The following is a 20,616-nucleotide window of genomic DNA, read 5'->3' on the forward strand; positions in this document are numbered from 1 at the left end:
GAATAGACTAACTCATCTCTTCAGTTACAACTAATGATTCCCACTTCTACTACTTCCTCCAAAAATGGACCTAAACAAATGGAAAAGAAAAAAAAAGGAGAAAAGAGAAACAAAGGGAAAAGTAATGAAGAAAAGTAGAACATTGAAATAAAATGAACAATGACTTGGATGTTACTTCTGTTCCCATGTCTGGGAATTTTTTAAAAAATCATTTTTAAATTTTTTAAAATCATATTTAAAGATTGCCTTATAATGTGACTCTGGCCAATACTAAATAGGCACTAAAGTCAGAAAATTCAGGCACATTCTACCAGAGCAAAATATCTAGGGGTTTTTTTTTCCAAAAAGAGTAAAATAATGAAAATAAGTATAGTTTGCCAGCCATCCCTGTGTCATTTACACATGGCAGACGTGGTACAGTTGTCCTACAATATGCTGTATAAGTCATATGAAGCTCCCTTTATTTAGGTCTAATTCTATTCTGTCGGTAGTAGTATATCCAATTGGCTAAGCATGGTTAATCTAAGCATAGATGAACACATTCCATGTAACACGCCTATGTGGGCATATACAATTCAAAAATTCTAATTGCACATTATAGTAATATTTTCTTTCTCTCCATCTATAATGAAAGCCCATGCAAGTGTTTTCCCTCCCTGAATATGGATTTTGCCATGATTTAGATGAACTCATGCTGCCAGGAACAGAATGAGTGAAATAGAACTCTTTCAGCCCAAGCCACATAATCTATTGTGGTCAGGAAGATTAATACCACCACCCCACCACATCTATAACATGCATAAATGATGTTTGGCAACAAGTTAACAGGAGTTTATGTCTTAATGGATGACAGTCACATTTCTGCCATTTCAGCTAAAGATGCACACCAGTGTAATCGGGTCAGAAATTAGGAGTTTAACATCTGCAACCATAAAATACATTGCCCCACCCTACATGTAATGTAATGGTAAAAGTGCAGGAAGCAGGAACAACAATGTCCTTAAATATAGAAGATCCCGGGGAACATTGTCCTAGTCACTGTTTCTCAATTCAGTCTATTTTACAGGATTATTGTAGGTCAAAATAGGAAGACAGAGTATGATCCATTGTTAAATTAGGAAAGAAATCAAATCTATCTCTGAGGGAGATGAAAAATTTAGAAATAGGAAATATAAATAAATATAAATATGGGTCTGATTTTCTCTCTCTGCCTCTGCAACATTTCATAACACAAATAGACCATCACAGATTATAACAGACAGATATGTACACACACACACACACACACACACACACACTTTAAATCTGCTTTTACAAACTCGTCTTCAGGTCATCTGGCAAAAAGAGATTGAATAATAATATGAATAAAAACATTAATAAAACTAAATAAAGTTGAGCACAATAGCAGCCCAACATAAAGCACTTATATCTTACAACCATACATGATACATAATAAAAATGCTAATAGAGATTTTAATTTGGTAGGGACAAAACAGTAACATAATTGTTACCTTACATGGACTATTGGGATATAAACATTTCTTATTCATCCATGATATAGGAGAAAACTCTCTGTTCTGAGGGATAAAAACCGTGCTGACACAGTGGTTAGAATGCAGTACAGTGGAACCCCGACATAAGAGCTGCTCGACTTAAGAGCTACTCGAGATAAGAGCTGGGAGAGGAGAGACATTTTTTTATTTTATTTTATTTATTACTTGGATTTGTATGCCGCCCCTGTCCGCGATACGAGCCGAGAAGAGCCGGGCTGGCTTACTTTCCTTCCTTCCCGCGCTGATGCAGAGCCACTCGAACAAAGCGTCGCGCCCCTCTGATGCTTTCGGCGGCTTCCGAAGCGACGCTGGGCTCTTTTGCCGCCAAAAGCGTCAGGGGGGCGTGACGCTTTGTTCGAGTGACTCTGCATCAGCGTGGGAAGGAAGGAAAGTAAGCCAGCCCGGCTCTTCTCGGCTCGTATCCCGGCACTTGGTAAGTGGAGAGGCGGTCGCCTCCCCTGCCGCCCCACTCTGGGGGTCCTTGGCTTCTGCTGGGGGTGGGGGGATCCGAACGCTGTTTTGAATTTCACATTCCGAGTGGCCCAAACGCCAAAGGCGAACTTCCGCACCTCAGGAGTTAGCTCGCAAACGGCGCGGCTGTTTTAAAACATCGCTGCCGGCCTGGGGGGGGAGAGGGAAAGGGGGAGAGGGGGGAGAGAAAGAGAGAGGGAGAGAGAGAAAGAGAGAGGGAAAGGGGGGAGAGGGGGGAGAGAAAGAGAGGGATAGAAAGAGAGAGAGAGTGAGAGATGCTCAGTGAGCCTTTCTTTGAAGTTGCCTTTCTTTCTTTCTTTCTTTCTTTCTCTCTCTCTTTCTTTTTCTCTCTTTCTCTCTTGCTCTTTCATTCTTTTTTCTTTCTCTTTCTTTCTTTCTTTCTTTCTCTTTCTTTCTTTCTTTCTTTCTCTTTCTTTCTTTCTTTCTCTTGCTTTCTCTCCTTCCTTCCCTCCTTCCATTTCTTTCATTCTCCCTCTCTATTTTTATTTCTCTTTCATTTTCTTTCCTTCTCTCTTGCTTGCTTTCTTTCTTGCTCTTTTTCTTTCTCTCTTTTACCTTCCCTTCCTCTATTTCTTGCTTTCCTTTTCCTTCCTCCCTTCTTTCCTCCCTCTACAGGATTGGGTGGCAGTGAAGTTACTCTCCCCTTTCATAAGTTTCCTTGTTTCCTTCCTCTGTTCCTGTCCCTTCACCCTTTCTTTCTTCATTTCTTTCTTCCTTCCTTTCTTTCTTTCCTTCCTTCCTTTCCTCCCTCCATTTCTTGCTTTCCTTTTCCTTCCTCCCTTCTTTCCTCCCTCTACAGGATTGGGTGGCAGTGAAGTTGAATAAATAACTACAGTTTAATGAATAAAAATAAATGTTTGCCATGTTGATTGTTTTGGGTAAAAAGAGGAAGGGAAGGAAAGCTCTCAGCTTATCATCTTATTAATAAGTAAAGTTACATTTATTCTTGCAATGTCTTTTTGCATAATTTAGACTAACTTTGTGAGTTTTTTGAGGGCTGGAACCAATTAAAATTATTTACATTAATTCCTATGGGGAAAAGTCGTTCGAGATAAGAGCTGCTCGACTTAAGAGCGCAGGTCCGGAACGAATTAAACTCGTATCTCGAGGTACCACTGTATTGCAGGATGACTCTGCTCACTGCTAACAGTTTGACCTTGACCAGCTCATGGTTGACTCAGCCTTCCATCCCTTTGAGCAAGGGTCCCCAAACTTGGCAACTTTAAGACTTGTGGACTTCAACTCCCAGAATTCTCCAGCCAGCACAGCTGGCTGGAGAATTCTGGGAGTTGAAGTCCACAAGTCTTAAAGTTGCCAAGTTTGAAGACCTCTGCCTTTGAGGCTGATAAAATGAGAACCCAGATGGTTGGGAGACAATATGCTGACTCGGTAAAACTGCTTAGAGAGGTTATAAAGCACTGCGAAGTAATATACTGTATAAGTCTTAGTGCTATTGCTATAGTGCCAGTGAGATGAAACACAACTTCAGAAAATTGCTTTCCATTAGCAAACAGGAAACAACCCAGCTAGATGAAGATGGAAAAGGCACAACTATCACCAGCTGTAAAGGGGCAGAAGAATGACAAGCTGCTGTCATGGGGATTTGACATCAAAGCACAAAAATGTAAAATTAAATATTGCTGCACATGGGTAAATGTCAACCACCAGCACAGTGAGCAAATGACAGGCAGTTGGCTAAAACACTCCATCTGAAAGATCAACTTTCAAAGAGAGCCTGTTTGTTCTTTAAAGGCAACTGTCAACTTCACTCAAATAGGATGGCAGGAGCTACAAATGGGCCTGGAAATTGCATCTAAAAAACAATCTTTTTTTGAATAACAGGCTTTGTTCTGAAATAGCTGCAAGAAATCAAAGTCAGAGCCTACAGCTGAAGTTGCATACCAACATCCACCTGTAACCAATATCCTCCCCTGTTCTTTTCACAGGTGCTGTCCATGGTAGTCCTGACTCAAAGCCCAAACCAGTTGCCTAAGTTTAACCTGCACTTTGAATATCATTGCAAAAATGTGTGTCCCAATCCTATCCCACCCAGTAAGGAATTTGTGATTGTCCTTGGGAAATATGACACGAGCCTGGAGTCAGTCAATGATTATTGTTTTCTAAAAGCAGAAAACTTGAGGTGTACATGTGGAGTCAGCATATTTACAATTCAGCCATTATATTTGTCAAAAAAACACTTTTATGGATGATTAGGAACACTCCAGGAAAAAACAACAACAACCATAATCTTAAAAACTCCTGCAAATGTGAAGATTGTTTAGCAACAGAACAGGTTGGAAAAGTTCCAGTTGCTCAACTTGATAGTTATTAGATAGTTCGAACTTTACTATGAAGGTAAACTAGAATAGTTTTTCAAAGCAAAGAACAGGAAAGGAAAAAATAACACACTGTATAATATTTTATGGATTCAAATTTTGTCTTGGAGCTATGCCCTTTAAGTTCTTGAAGCTCTAAAAAGACTCAAACTGCTGGGCCTGCTATTGTCTTTATTAGTTTGTGAAGCTGCAGCTTGACATTCTGTGTAATTGTAGTTAAAACTGTAACAATTCACCACAGCTTGAATCCTAACAGCTTGTGTTGAGTGCCCTAAATTGCTTGCTCTACACTTTGTTTCAGATTTAGTCAGTGTTTGCATCCATTTTTAGATTCCTCCTTTCACAGATTAACTAGAATAGTTCGTGCATCCCTATTATAGGAAATGAAAAATAATTGTCACACCAAGAATTGCCGAGACTAAAAAGGTTTACAACAACCACATTCAAAGCAATTACTTTACATACCTTAAAAAGAGAGAGAAGTGCATTTAACTATTTTCTGCCTTTGATTGTAGAATGATGCTACATCATCATCGGAAATATATATAATGAAAAAAATTTCCTAAAATAAATTTGTACAAGTTTTAACAGAATTATTTATAATGTTCTATGACTGAAGTATAAATGGTGATTGTAAAGATTACAAAGTACAAATATAAATACGTATTATTTCAACAGCAAGTAAGATAAAGCAGTAATGGTTAAATAGATTGTGCTCTTCAAAGAGGAGAATGTATTTATGTTTTCTATTTTGGATTTTGTACTTCTGATAAAAAAAAAGTAACTTTGCCTTTGGTTTTTGCCATTTAGATAGATTTGCTGTTATAGAAATGGCTAGTTATATATTAATGTGTAAAAGTACAACAACACAAGAGCACACAACAGATTTAAACTTAATATTAACTGCTCCAAACTTGACTGTAAAAAATATGACTTCAGTAACCGAGTTGTGGAAGCATGGAACTCATTACCGGACTCCATAGTGTCATCCCCAAACCCCCAACAATTTACCCTTAGATTATCTATGGTTGACCTATCCAGATTCCTAAGAGGTCAATAAGGGGCAAGTACAAGTGCACTAGAGTGCCTTCCGTCCCCTTTTGCTCTCCTATATCTCCTATACCTTTCTTCTATTCCTATATCTCTTCTTCTATTCTTTCATTGATATGTTCTATTACTATATCTTCTTTTCTATTCTTTCATAGATATATTTTGCTATGAGTGTCTCCTCTATAACCTTCATCATGTATTTTACTATGTGTGTATATAGATATATACCCACTAAAACCCTCATTGTGTATTGGACAAAATAAATAAATAAAAATAAAATAAAGTAAAAAGTTGAGGTTGTACTCAGTGGTTGACTGCTGCCTGATTAGACAGGTTTGGGTGAACTTGTAGTTCTGACCACTGGTTGGGTCCACCTACCTGCCCCTGTGCTAGCCTGTCCTATTCATCTTACTTTCTGGCTTTGTTCCCCACCTGCGCAGCCCAGCTGATTGCTGAGCCTGGCCTGCTCTACTCACTGTGGCTACCTGATGTTCTGTCGGGCTCTCTGGTAGACTCCTCCCAAAAATTCACAGGTACAAATTTCAGACACACACACGTTTGAAAATTCAAAACAAGGTTCTTTATAATGAAAATTCACTTAACCGAAGCCCTCTTTTGGTATAGCAAAGAGCACTCATCTCCAAACAAACTGGTAATTTGTACAAGTCCCTTATCAGTTCTGTGATACTTATCTTGCAGCTGTGAGGCAATTCACAGTCCTTCTTCTTTCACAAAGTGAAACACACTTTGCTCTGGTTTAGTTTCAAAGTGGGAAAAAATCAGCACACAAAAGGTCCAAGTCAGCAAAGCAGTCACGAAACACAATGATCAGATAATCCTCCACAATGGCCAAACCCGCAGGTTGCTCTTTATAGCAGCCTCACTAATTACCACAGCCCCACCCAACCACAGGTGGCCTCATTTTCTTTGATAATAATCTCTCAGTTGTTGTTGCCTATGCATCGCTCTCCGCATGCGTGGCTGTATCATTAACTCTTGTTCTGAATCCAAGGAGGATAATTGATAATTGATCTCCTTCTGAGCTGTCTGCCACACTCTCCTCCTCCCTGTCACTCATGTCTTCTTGGTCAGAGGAGCCTTCATCATCAGATTCCACCGGGGGCCTGCAGCATGTGGATGTCTCCCCCTCATCCACAGTCCTTAGGGCAGGAGCTGGGCCAGAGCTAACCACAACACCTGAGATGATTAGTAGTGTGTTTGAAATGGTATAAAAGTGAGGAAGGTGTGAATGCTCACAGTTCTGGAGAACCGGTTGTTAATGTATGTGTAGCCCATCTCTGGTTATAATGTTATCTTGTACTGTACTAAAAAGAGTCAGAAGTCCATAACACTAGCAGTAGCCCATAGACTTATATGCTGCTTTACAGTGCTTTGCATCCCTCTCTAAGCGGTTTACAGAGTCAGCATACTGCCCCCAACAATTTGGGTCTTCATTTTACCCATCTTGGAAGGATGGAAGGCTGAGTCAACCTTGATCCTTGTGAGATTTGAACTGACAAATTGCAGTCAGCCGGCAGTCAGCAGAAGTAGCCTGCAGTAGCCTAACTACTGCACCACCGTGGCTCTACGCTTTTTTCTTTCTTCCCTTGTACCTCATATTTTCTATCCCCCTTTCCTTTTCCCTCCATTAATTTCCTATTTTTTATTTTCTTTGTATTTTATATATTGATAAAACAATAAATCAATAAACAGTAAGTACAGTATTGTATATTTAGTAACATTAGTTTTATAGCCCCCCACAAAGGATACTTATTCTACCCTATGCCCAGCCATTATACTCTACAAACTACATTTCAGAGGTTGCATAGACTATATACTTTCAGAAATCCTTCTTAGATGTTTTTCTTTTTAAAGTGCACTTCCTCTAAGACATTTGAACACATCACATTATTCTTTGGAGCCTGGTAGGCACGTTCTATCCCCAAACGAATGTTTCTTACCTGAAAAAGGAACCACATAAACAGAAGTAAACATGTTCAGGAAAACTGAACTGGGCTTACTGCTTCACACCTGATATGGCAGGTAACTAATCCTGTTTTTGAAAGTATCTGTATTTTTTTTAAAAAAAACTGATAGGTAAACTCTGATGATGATAATAATAATAATAATAATAATAATAATAATAATAATAATTATTATTATTATTTAGATTTGTATGCTGCCCCTCTCCGAGGACTCGGGGCGGCTCACAACAACATAAACAGTGTACAAATCCAATTTTAAAAATACAATTTAAAACCCTTATAATAAAATAAAATAATCATACAACCCAATCAAACCATACACCAACCTTGACAATTGGTGTGTTTAGTTTCCCCATGCCTGGTGGCAGAGATGAGTTTTTAATAACTTATGAAAGGCTAGGAGGGTAGGGGCAGTCCTAATCTCTGGGGGGAGTTGGTTACAGAGGTCCGGGGCCGCCATAGAGAAGGCTCTTCCCCTGGGTTCCACCAGACGACATTGTTTAGTCGATGGGACCCAGAGAAGGCCAACTCTGTGGGACCTAATCGGCCGCTGGGATTCGTGTGGCAGAAGGCAGTCTCGGAGGTATTCTGGTCTGATGCCATGTAGGGCTTTATAGGTCATAATCAACACTTTGAATTTAGACCGTAAATTAATCGGCATCCAGTGCAGGCCGCAGAGTGTTGTTGAGACATGGGTCTATCTGGGGAGGCCCACGATTGCTCTCGCAGCTGCATTCTGCACGATCTGAAGTTTCTGAACACTCTTCAAAGGTAGCCCCATGTAGAGAGCGTTGCAGTAGTCGAACCTTGAGGTGATGAGGGCATGAGTGACTGTGAGCAGTGACTCCCGGTCCAAATAGGGCCACAACTGGTGCACCAGGCGAACCGGGGCAAATGCCCTTTTCACCACAGCGAGGATCATGCTACTTTCTGAAAAAAAGAAAGAAAGGAAGAGCCAGGAGCAGGAGTAGAAACAAAATAAGCCTGCAGCATGGAATTGCCAATAGTTACTACTACTGAGTAATAGTTACTGCTACTACATTATTGAGCCATGGTGGCACAATGGTTAGAATGTGATTACTTCTGCTGATTGCCAGCAGTTTGGCAGTTCAATCCCCATCTGCTCAAGGTTGACTCAGCTTTCTATTCTGTGGAGATCAGTAAAATGAGGACCCAGATTGTTAGGGGCAAGATGCTGACTATAAATGATATATCACTTCACAGTGCTTTACAGCCCTCTCTAAGTCTAAGTGCTATTGCTAACGCCTACCATTCAGATATTTGTCCAAGCACAATATTAACTATTGTTTCCATGTAACAATCTAACTTTGCTCAATATAAAGAGAATAGTTAATGCCTTGTCCTTCTTTCCCCTTGAGAAGTTTACTTTCTAGCATGATGAATGCTGCAATTAGTATTATGTTTATGGCATTTGAAGAAGCAGGCAAAGGTGTCATTCAGCTGAGAGATAGTTACTTCTAAGAATTAAAGAGAGAAGCAAGACAAAAATTAAAACCCAGATCAGTGGGATGTTAACACATATAAATTTTAATAATTGCAGTGATATAACCATGCATCAATTACAAAGGGTCACTAAGAAAGCTGATATAAAGGCACTAATTGAGGGGAGAGGAAAGAGGAGGGGAAAAGAATCTTTAATGACTATTTGGTTGGAATTTGCTTAACAAATCTCATTTCAGATTAAATAATTACTTGTTTCGCAGCTTGTAGTTTTCAACTACACCAATGACTCAGACTTTCTTCCAGCTTCATTAAAACCATAAGTCTGCCAAATTAGCAATTACAATGCCATTTCACAGGAAATATCTAACATTTAAATTGACACGTCTTTTTATGAGGTCTTCTGCACAAGGGTGCCTGTTTTGCAAAATACAAACGCAACAACAAAAGAAGCAAAACTACAACAAGTTTCACTACAACAATGAGGCCTGAACCAAAATGTCCAATACGTAGAATGTTACAAAGGAAAATATGTGATAATAATCTATTTCATCTAAATACAGTAGAAAGAAATTTATATTGGCTGAACTCTGGGTGTTATCAAATTTTTGTAACAGTTCTACATATCACATGAATATGAATCTAAAGGCATTGTAAACATTGAACAAAATGAGGGAACTCTAAAACTGTTTTTTGTGGTGCCTTTCAAGCTAGAAGATCCAATTAAATGATCAGCCCAATCTCTACCACCAGAAATGTAATTACATAGGCCAGAGTTGTCATTTCTGGGAAAGGAACAAAACAAGGAAAATGAGATTTTTTTAAAAGCCCAAGTATGCATTTCTAATTAGGAATCAAATTAGGGATGGTTGAGAAATTCAATCTTACTTGAAAGCACCACATGAATCCTCTGGAAGAAATCCCACATAAGTTTGGTCTGTTTAGGGTTCATTGTCAAGATTAATCTAAGGCCTTGAATCAAAGGCAGCAGGCATTATAAACTGATTTCTGGCAAGTGGCACTAGATACCCTCAGCTCAAGCTTGTGAGCAAACCACTCAGCCACTGCATTACACAGGGTTAAAGCACAGGCGGAACTTGGCTGCAGTAGTTAGTTCTTAAGATGACAATCCTCTTGAACCCAAGTTTGAAGGCTGTTTTGTAATTGAATTAATCAAAATATGCCAGAGGTATTATGGGAAGGGAAACCATGTACCCTGAAGAAAGCGGCAAATGAAATTAGATGAAAATATAGTCTCCTGAAAGTCCAGATATAAAGCTTGGGAATTTTCTTGGAGTCCAGATGGGAAATTTGGCTGGCTCTATTGGTTAGAAATGCAAATTGGGATCACTATATGCAAGATGGGACAAATCTAATCTTTCCTCTAAAGAGTTTTGTTGTAAAAATCTTATCAGCCCAACTGTACTAAATAAAACAGAATAAAATGTACCAGTATATGAAATGCACATTTCAGAGGGGGAAATTTAATAATATGGAGGTAGGGTTAAGCAAGAGGCATATATTTTTTAAAACAAGAATTGGTGAAATTGAACTATTTCCAATGACTAATGCCCGGCCGGTGACTTAAAATCACCGGCCAAAATTACCTTGGAGCCGGGGGAGACGCTGCGGCAGCTCTTCTGAGCTCTGGACTTCCGGGTTCCTTTGGAACCCGGAAGTTTGGCTTTTGGCAGCGCACCAAGGTGGCGCGCTGCCTTTTGAGTCCAGGGGGAGGTCCTGGGTCACCCTATTTAAGGGCGATCTGGTCAGGACCTTCCCCTTGCTCTGGCTCCCTCTGCAGGCGAACAGACATCGGTCTGTTCGCCGCTCAGATCTGCACGTGGCGGGGCCTAACCGGGCCTCGCACAGGTGGCTGGATCCGAGGCTGCAAGCCTCGGATTCATTTTCTTTTTATTTAACAGAGCGAAGTCAGAGGCTTGCCTCTGGCTTTGCTTTGGGGAAAGAGGTTTTAAGGGCTAGGGGTTTGCTTTCCCTGGGAGGGGTAGGTTGTCCAACCCCCCCATGCGACCCCCCCACGTGCGACCCTACCCACACACGCGACCCCCCCTTTGCGTACACCCCCCCTTCCCACCGCTGGGGTTTTTTGGGTGTTGGAGAGTAGGATAGCCTACTCTCCATTATAAGGGGGGCAATTTGGCCACGTGGTGAGGCCTAACGGGCCTCCCACGCCAGGGTAATTTCTGTTGGATTGGAGGCCTTGGCCTCCGATTCTTCATTTAACTAGTAAAAGGGGCTTTTTTGGGTGTTTTGGAGAGTAGGATAGCCTGCTCTCCATTATAAAAGGGGGCAACTTTCACCACGTGGTGAGGCCTAATAGGCCTCCCGCGACCGGGTAAAAGGGATTGTGGGGGGTTCTGTTTTTGCCCTTCTGAGGGGTGGGAGTTTTCTTCTACCCCCCCAACTTTTAGTGGGATCGGGTGGCGCTGGTAGGCAGGACAGGGGCAGGGGGCCTTGCCCCCCATTGGGTAGGGGGCTTTCCTTTAATTGTTGTTTCTGGTTTCCCCCCCTTTTTGTAGCGCCTACGCCCTCCCATCCGGGTGGCTGGGAAGGTTTTGGGCCCGACTGTTAGGGCCTACTTTAATTTTCATCTTACATTTTAGTTTTGGTTTGTAGGTAACAAGGCCTTTGTAGCCTTAAAGGCATCCCCTTAAAGAGAGCAGGCTTTTCCCAGGACCTAGGCGGGCCCCAAGGCCCTCCCAAAGGTTTGGGTTTGATTACTGGGGCTTACCCAGTTTCTTGGGTTTTTTCCCCTTTTAGGGCCCCCATGCCCTCCCGTCCGGGTGGCTGGGGTGTTCGGGGCCCGGTTTAGGGCCTACTTTAATTTTATATTATTATACTTAGTTTTGGTTTGAAAGGTAACAAAACCTTGGTTGCCTTGAAGCCATCCCCTTAAAGGGAACAGGCTTTGCTTAGGATTTAGGCAGGGCCCCAAGGTTCTCCCAAGGTCTTGGTTTTGATTACTAGGGTTTACCCAGGTTCCCTAGGGTTTTTTCCCCTTTTGAGGGCCCCACACCCGCCCGTCCGGGTGTCTGGGGTGTTCGGGGCCCGTCACTGGAATTTTGTTTTCTGGGCTTGCACGAGCATGGCCCCCAGGAAGCAACCTTCTTTACAGGGTTCCCAGGGTCCTCGCCCCGGAGGGCCAGGGTTCCTTCAAAGGGGGCCAGGGAGGCTGGAGTGGCAGCCCCGGCCCTCTGTGCACAGCCCCATCCGGCCAATCAGGCCGCCATGGGGCCTGAGCCAAGCATATCGGCTCAATCCTTTTCTCCCCTTTTAGATCACCTGGACAGCATGGATACCGCTGGGAAGCCCCCTTCGGGACACACGAAGGATCTGGGCCCTTGGCAGCATTGAGGGCCCTTCCGGGCAACGAAGAAGCCTAGACCCGACTCCAGACCACAGCGGCCCTACGTCATGTGTTTCCAGGGTTTGGCTTTATGCCTTCAATTGCAATGCACCCACACCGGTTTTACAGGGGTTACCCACCGTAACCCCCCCGGCGGGGCCAACCGGTCTGGACCCCCCCTTTTGGGGTCCAGCACTCCGACAGTGTGCTCACATGTTTTGGGTACTACCATCGAACCGGCTTGGTCCCGACCGGGGCGACATTGGTGAGCACAGTGACTTCGGCAGGGGGGAGCCAGGGCGGTTGTGCTCTGGCTTCCAACACTGCCCAGGTCCGTAGGGCAAGGGGTGCCATTGCATAGCGCAAGCAGCACGGGACGTGGGCGGCTCCTGCAATGGCGGGGGGGGGGGGGGCGGCGCCGGCACTGGGATTTCCCCCCTTGGGCTGCCTTCTCTGCAGTGGGGTGACCAGTAACAGCGTGGCCACCTCAACTGACCCATGGTGGCGGCCATGGGGGCGGCCCCTGTAGGCCTTCTTTCCACTCCCTTAGGGTATCATCTTCACCCCTCGACCAGGGATAGGATATGGGGAGGTGAATACATAGACCTCTATACCCTGTTGGATGGGAGGTCCCCAGGATGGAGAGGGACTGTTGTGGTTCCGTCTGAGGCCCCTCAGGGAACGGCTGATCTTCTGTCGGTTTCCAGCTCAGAGGGAGAGGATGAGGAACAGGAGGTGCAGGCAGACGAGGAGGAGGAATCCCAGGCTGAAGAAGAGGGAGGACAGCCAGAGTCCCCCCAGAGGGAGCTCTCCCCAGCAAGCAGCCTGGATTCCTTAGAGGAAAATGCACAAGCCATAATTGATCTGCGACAGAGAAGAGCTACACAGCGAAGGGACCAATTGGCTAGGTACTTTCAGCATTAAAGAGGCAACAGCTGGGTTTGGGTGTGGTGCTCTTTGGAAAGGCTAAAAGGCAGACCCACCCTTCCTGGCTTGTGGAGTTTTATCTTTGAGAGTCTTGGGACCTGGCTGTGAACTTTGGCGTCTTGGAATCCTGGTTTGTGCCTTTGACTACTGAAACCTTGGGGTGGGTGTGCCAGCAAGAAGCTTGCTGTATTGTCTGGACATCAGGACTCTGCTGTAAAGTATTATAGTCTGTCTGTTGGGAAGAACAGGTTTTCCTCTGTGTTTATTTTTTCCAGCTATAAAGTACTTTTGCTTTTACCAGAGTGTCTGGCTGTTTTTTCCAGTTGGTGTTGAGGTCTGGGGGAACCCAGACAGAACAGGGACGAGGAGGCCCGAAGTGACCGGGCCGATAAGGTGAAGGTGCCGAGGTGTTTCAGGGTTTGGCTTTATGCCTTCTTGACCTATGCCACCATAATAATACAAAAGAACCGGGTAGGGCCGGCTTTCTTAATTTTGTCGACCTCATTGCCATGGCTTATTTTGAGGTCAAGGGGGATGCCTAGCAAGAATATGTGCAGCATTCCGAATGGGTGGCTTGCGATCCTTCCCTGCCCTGGGACCGGGAGGTGCCCGACCTCTGGTTCCAGGCAACGTGGAGGAGTGGGATTGGACAATGGACTGATAGCGGTCATCTGATGGTTGGGGAGGAGCCGCTGCACCCCGCACTGTTGCGCGGCAGGGTGTTCGAGCACCCAAATCTGTTTTGAGTTCAGTACAAGGGATCTTGCGGACGCTCCTCCTGTAAATTCCGGCACGCTGTGCCAAGTGTGGGGGGCTCCCACGCCACACACACATGTCATCCCCCCAATAGGAATGGGAACAGCTAGGGTAGGTTCGAACAGGCCATTGACACGGCTCCAGCAAGATTTGCTTTTCCAAGCAGACTTGCACTAGTACCCTGACTCCTTGGGTTCCCTTGGCTTCGGGGTGATGTAGGAGAGGGTTGGTGTGGTGGAGCCTGGCGGGGCTGCAAAACTCTAAGGACAGGAGGCAGATTAGGCCATTGGGCTGTTGGTAGCTATGAGCACCATGGCTGATCATCATAGGGCAGGTAAGGAGTTTTGGGACTTTAGGGCTAGCAGGGTCTAGGGGCCGTCTGGCCCCTTTTCCATTTGACCAGTTGATGGAGCACTGTGTGCTGTTACACCTACGTGGCCTGAATATTAACTGAACAAGGGCAGGGTAGCGGACCTGGCGTTTCGCCAAAGTGCCTTTGTCCACAACGCAGCTGTCGGCCTTATGTCAGACGTGGTCGGGCTGTGTGCTTTGAATCGAAGCCGGCCTTTTTCCATGCAACAGCTACATTTTTTCTTTAGGGCACTCAGAATAAGTGAAGTTTTGGCCACCTCGATAGAGGACTTTAGCTTGCCCACGCTCCAGGAGCGATGTGCTTCTTATGGAACAGGGTTATCCATCCGACAGCGTCAGTCCGAAACGGACAGCATGGTTGCGGCTAGGTAATTAGGTTAGCCCCAACGATGGTCGGGCTATATGCCCAGTAACAGTTTTGGCCACCTTCCACACTACTGCGGTGAAGGCTCGGGTTATCTCTTTGTCATGGTAATGGGACCCCTGGGCTAGGTATCAGTTCGGGCTGTCATGCAGGGGGCCCTAGGGCAGAGTGTGCGGATTCTTCCAGGTTCTGCACACACACTTGTTGTATAGGTGCTGCTACTGCGGCTGCAACTGTTGTTTTTTGCGGACCGCCACATCATGGCCATCGGCTGCTGGCATCGGCGGCCTTCCGCTCTGCGTAAGCCCCCCCCAAATGGGGTCCCCGTTATCGGCCGGTTTAATTGTCTGATTTGTCTTTCAGCCCTTTCTGTTTCCTGGCCCGGGGTTTGGCTTTGTTACCACGGTTTTGTGCTCTGGGCTGGATGTTTTCGCTGCGAGGCTTCCATTGGATCGCAGCTGCCTGGGCTGGAAGAGGAAGTCATCTGGACGGGTTGCAGGGGCCTGCACAGGATGGGCCCCTCCCCCTGTTTTCTGGCCGGTGACGGTCTGAGAGAGCCCCCGAGTTGTTGGTATCCACCTCGGGGGGCAATGACCTCTGTTTTCTGAGTGGCTTGGCGGCGAGCATCCAAGCCCGCGATGACTGAGGGGCCGTCGCTGCTGTGTACCCGGACACACGTGTGTGTGGTCTGGGACTTTCCCCAGATTGGTCTGGCGGAACCTTGTATCTCCTTAAGTGTAATCGCCAGGTTGAGGGCAACCAGGCCATTGGGATGGTTTTTAAGGAGTTGGGGGGGGGGTGTAGCAAAACATCCCCGGTAAAAATTTGAAAACCCCTGGCTCTACTGGGCCAACGGCGTTCACCTCTCAGAGGAGGGGAACACCATTTTCCTGTCGGACCTGCAGAGGTGCCTCCAGGAATTGGTTTAGGAGGCTGGGTGGGGGTCGGGGGGCCAAGATTGAGATCTGACCCCCCTCCGTGGCAGGTTAGGGGTGGAAATGGGTAATTAGAAGTGACTGCGCATGCTCCTTTCGGGCATCCTTCAAAGGGTGATGGACCGCCTCTCGCAGGAACTAGAGGTTCAAACAACGTCGGGGATTGGAGAGAGGATGTCCATGGGAATCACCGGATCCAATTTCCCACGGGGATTGGAGGGTGAACTCCTCCCACACGATGAAGGGACGTGGCTTGGATCCAGGTGAAGGTGGTACCTTCACCTGGTTCAGCAAGGAGTTTTTGCCCAAAGTTGCCAAGGAATTTTTCTGGTAGGAATTTCCGCCCCATTAGTTTTGGCCTCTGCAGGTCCTTAGTTTGTTTGGAATTTAAATATTTAAATTGACGTATTCAAATTTATTCAAATTTATGTTAATTCAATAAATGACCCATATTTAATCCACAACAAGTCTCAGCGTCGTTACTCGGCTTCCGGGGGTAACTTAGAACAACAGTCAACTGAATTTTTGTAGCCCAAAGCTAGTAGTATTCATAAAGTGGAAATAGATCAGGAGTGATTAAATGGAAGTGGTGGTGAGCAAGACAGTTGGGTGACATTTGAGACTTGACTTTAGTTTTTATAGTTCAGATATATTCAGAACCAGATTTGCTCTTCTATCTGAACTTGTTTGTTTACTTGCAGACATTTCATTGCCCTGCAAATGAACAACCAAGGAGAAGGTTTTGACTAAAATTGTTGGTTGTTATTATTATCGATTTGATGAAGAGTGCAATGCTAATTTGCTTATTCCTTTACAGCTCAATGGCTGTCTTTGGGCTTTTTCCAGGTGCTGCCAGTTGAAAGGTAGAATTGTAGTTACTACCAGCACCCTGATTCCTTTGCAACATCCTCCCACAACACCCCTAGCCTCTTCTCAGTGTTTGAAACCCTTTGCAATGGCCCAAACCAGAGGTAGGCAAAGTTGGCTCTTCTATGACTTGTAGACTTCAACCCCCAGAATTCCTGAGCCAATAATGCTAGCTCAAGAATTCTGGGAGTTGAAGTCCATATGTCATAGAAGAGCCAACTTTGCCTAAACCTGGCCCAGATTCACATTAAGACATAGTCTCACGAGTGAGAGAAGCAGAAAACTGTGTCTATAACCTGTTGGTCAAGCAACCCAACAGGTGACTATATCTAATCCAAATTTGCCACATCATGTTTATAGAAAATTATTGATAATGGCTGTCTTACTGAATACTTGATGAAAGAAGAGACTATTCTGAAGGAATCCACACAAGTTGTTCTCCTTAACTTGGTGGGTTCAGTGGTGAGAATGCAATATTACAGGTTAACTCTGCCCACATACTTGGAATTTGACCCTGATGAGCTCAAGGTTGATTCAGCCTTCCATCCTTCCAAGGTCAGTAAAATGAGGACCCAGATTGTTGGTTCAACATGCTGGTACAGTGGAACCCCGACATAAGAGCTGCTCTACTTAAGAGCAACTCGAGATAAGAGCTGGGAGGGGAGAGATATTTTTGTTCTACTTACAAGCCCAAATTCGAGATACAAGCGCCAAGGAGCTGTCTCCTGAAGCCAAACGCTAACTTCCGCGTTCGGCTTCAGGAGACAGCTGCGAAGCGGCGCGCGTGTTTTAAAAGGTTGCAGCCGGCCTGGGGGGCTCGGGGGGGTGCTTGCAGCTTTCTTTCTTGCTCTTTTTCTTTCTCTCTTTTACCTTCCATTCCTCTATTTCTTCTTTTCTTTCTCCTTCCCACCTTCTTCCCTCCCTCCCTCCCTTCACTCATTCCTCTCTTACTCTCCCCTTTCATAAGTTTCCTTGCTTCCTTCCTCTGTTCCTGTCCCTTCCCCCTTTCTTTCTTTCTTTCTTTCTTTCTTTCTTTCTTTCTTTCTTGCTTGCTTGCTTGCTTGCTTGCTTTCTTGCTTTCTTGCTTTCTTTCTTGCTCTTTTTCTTTCTCTCTTTTACCTTCCCTTCCTCTATTTCTTCTTTTCTTTCTCCTTCCCACCTTCTTCCCTCCCTCCCTCCCTTCACTCATTCCTCTCTTACTCTCCCCTTTCATAAGTTTCCTTGCTTCCTTCCTCTGTTCCTGTCCCTTCCCTCTTTCCTTCCTTCCTTCCCACCCTCCGTCCATTCATTCACCCATTCCTCTCTTGATCGCTTAAAGCCGGTCCCTGGTGCAAAAAGGGTTGGGGACCTCTGTCCTACAGGATTGGGTGGCAGAGAAGTTGAACATATGTAAATTTAAAAGTTTAAGAAAGTTTACAAGTTAAGTGAAAGAAACTTCATTATTCGTTTATATGTACATGTACATTTCTTCATTAAAAACATGTCTTTCTGCATAATTTAGACTAACTTTGTGAGTTTTTTGAGGGCTGGAACCAATTAAAATTATTTACATTAATTCCTATGGGGAAAAGTCATTCGAGATAAGAGCTGCTCGACTTAAGAGCCCAGGTCCGGAACGAATTAAACTCGTATCTCGAGGTACCACTGTATTGTAAATGGCGCGGAGAGTGCTGGAAAGCGATGCGGAATGGAATATAAGTCTAAGTGCTGTTGCTATTGCTATTAACTTATCCTAAATTAAAAATGAAAGTAAACACCCATTTGCCACCCTTATTATTTCTGACAAAATAGAGTTCAACAGTTGTGGCAGGAATTGTGATTCTGACTTATTTTCTGCCAGCTTGAGGGTGAGGGAAAGCACTTTAAAAGTAGCTTCAGTAGGACTTTGCGAAGTAAAAGTCATCAATTAAAGTTGCACTGCAGATATTTCAGAAAAGCATTGGTGATTTGTTAATTATCAAATCACTGAAACTAGTTCTAGCTTCTTGTAGGATAACTGATGGTGGCAGCGTATAAATAGTTCATACATTTTGTGAAAATATTTATATATAGCTATGCCTTTCACAATTCATTATAAGCTTAGAAAGGAAAGAATGTTGTTTATGTGTGAAAGAAAATCCAAAAACAAGTAAAACTGAAAGAATGCTATGTTCCAGTCTTGCATTACTCATTAAAAATAAGATAATTTTCCACTTTCCCTTCCAAATATGTTGAACCTGTAGACTGAGGAAACAATAGTGATTTTTACATCTCTATTCATAAATGAGAATCTTTCTCTAGATTATCATGTTTGTGAAATGGACAATTATATGAATAATACCACACATACATCCTGCATAATTTGACATTTTCAAAATGTGAAAATTTTGTTTATGTCGCCTTTATCAGACAAACTGGACATTTAAGTTTTAAATCGTCATTCCAGAATCTTACATTCTTTTATAAGGTTTCAACTCAAGTTATCTGAACCCTGGTGGTGGTGATAATAGTGATGGTAGTTTTGAAAGGGGAAATGTGAGACTGTTTTCCTTCTTATTGATTACCTCATAAAATTTCTGTAATGGAACATTATAATAAATTTTCAGAATATTCATTCTGTGTCACTCAAAATTCTTCAACTTATTTATTTATTCAAATTGCATATCATTCTGAATAGGCTGCTATAAATCTTCCCTATAAGTCTTTGAAGGAGGAAAACATGTTTCAGAGCTATCTTTAATGGTTTGGACTACTTCAGACAAAATCTTCCTCTTTTTGAATCCAATGCAGAATCTCATTTTGTTCTTTGTTCTTTGTTTTAACTACAAATCTTCCCCTATTGTTGGGAATAAAATGTAGATAATTACAACAATTTTGAGTGTGGAAAAAAAAAAGGATGTAATCTGCAGGTGTAAGAGTCTCTTCTGAATGGGTGAAATTTGCTAAATTGATACATGGAGCTTTGTGCTATCTTTGATCAGCCAGAGGAAATTATTTCCTGCAGAAGAGGAAAGATCTTCAATAGCAGAAGTATTTACAGCTATCAAGTGAATGTAATAATTGACCACAGCATAATGGAATGCTTTTTTAATTCGCAAATTTGTTTGGTTGCAAAGACAGCATAAATACATGACTGCAAGGGGCCCAACAATAGTCAATCTTTAGAAATGGTATGTCTTAGAAATGGAAAGGCAGCATTTATACAGCCAACACTTTCTTCTTCTTTGGGACAATTCACATGATCCGTGCAACCTCAGAGAATCCAGTTTATAAAGACTGGCTCAGGAGAAATGTCTTGTTTCTTAGAAAGTGAGAGAAATGGAAGCAAAATGCAGTTTTTTAAAGGAGGTTAGGGAATCAACCCAGGAGAAAGCCTTTCTGCAACCTGGCAACAAAGCACTGATAGCAAGAGCTTTTAGTGTTCAGAAAAATTCATCCCAAGAGAAGTAGCACACCTGGCCTGAATAATTTAAATTAATTGTTAAACTCAGCATCATATGTCCAAAATATAATTGGAAACTTGTGCAGATATTTCCAGATGGATATATTATGAGCCCAAATCAAAGCACCTGTTAATAACCAAAATCAGAGATGGTGAACCTTTTAGTACTGAGTACCCAAACTGCACATGCATGCATGCCCAAATAAGAATGTGCACATATACAGGACAGACCCAAAGACCAGCTGGTTGTAGCAGGTGGGGCATCCCAACACCGGCGACACGGCAAGAGCTAAAATCTTTTTCTTTCACGAGTTTCTGTTTTATTGCAGGGAAACAGAAGCTCACATAAGATGGAGATCTGACCTGGGGCGACGACATGTGTGCCAGCAGAGAGGGCTCTGCATGCCATCACTAGCATGCGTGCCATAGGTTCACCATCATGGAGCTTAATGCTTTTGTACTATTTGCAGCTTTCAAATAGTTTTGGTGTGAAACCCGATGTAATAATTACACTGTTACAGAATAAGTCATTTTTTTTAGGATTGTATATACTCCTGAATTGACATTTTCTACTAAATGTCTACTGAGTTGACATTTTCAGGTGTCTGTTTATGATATTTTAATATCAGGGCTAAATATGTTAAGGATCAAGAAATATGGATTAGTGATAACAGCATATGGTTTTACTCTGTTTCCCCCAAAATAAGACATCTCCTGATAATAAGCCCAATGT

The sequence above is a fragment of the Erythrolamprus reginae genome, chromosome 1, assembly GCF_031021105.1.
Source record: "Erythrolamprus reginae isolate rEryReg1 chromosome 1, rEryReg1.hap1, whole genome shotgun sequence".
Taxonomy (NCBI): Eukaryota; Metazoa; Chordata; class Lepidosauria; order Squamata; family Dipsadidae; genus Erythrolamprus; species Erythrolamprus reginae.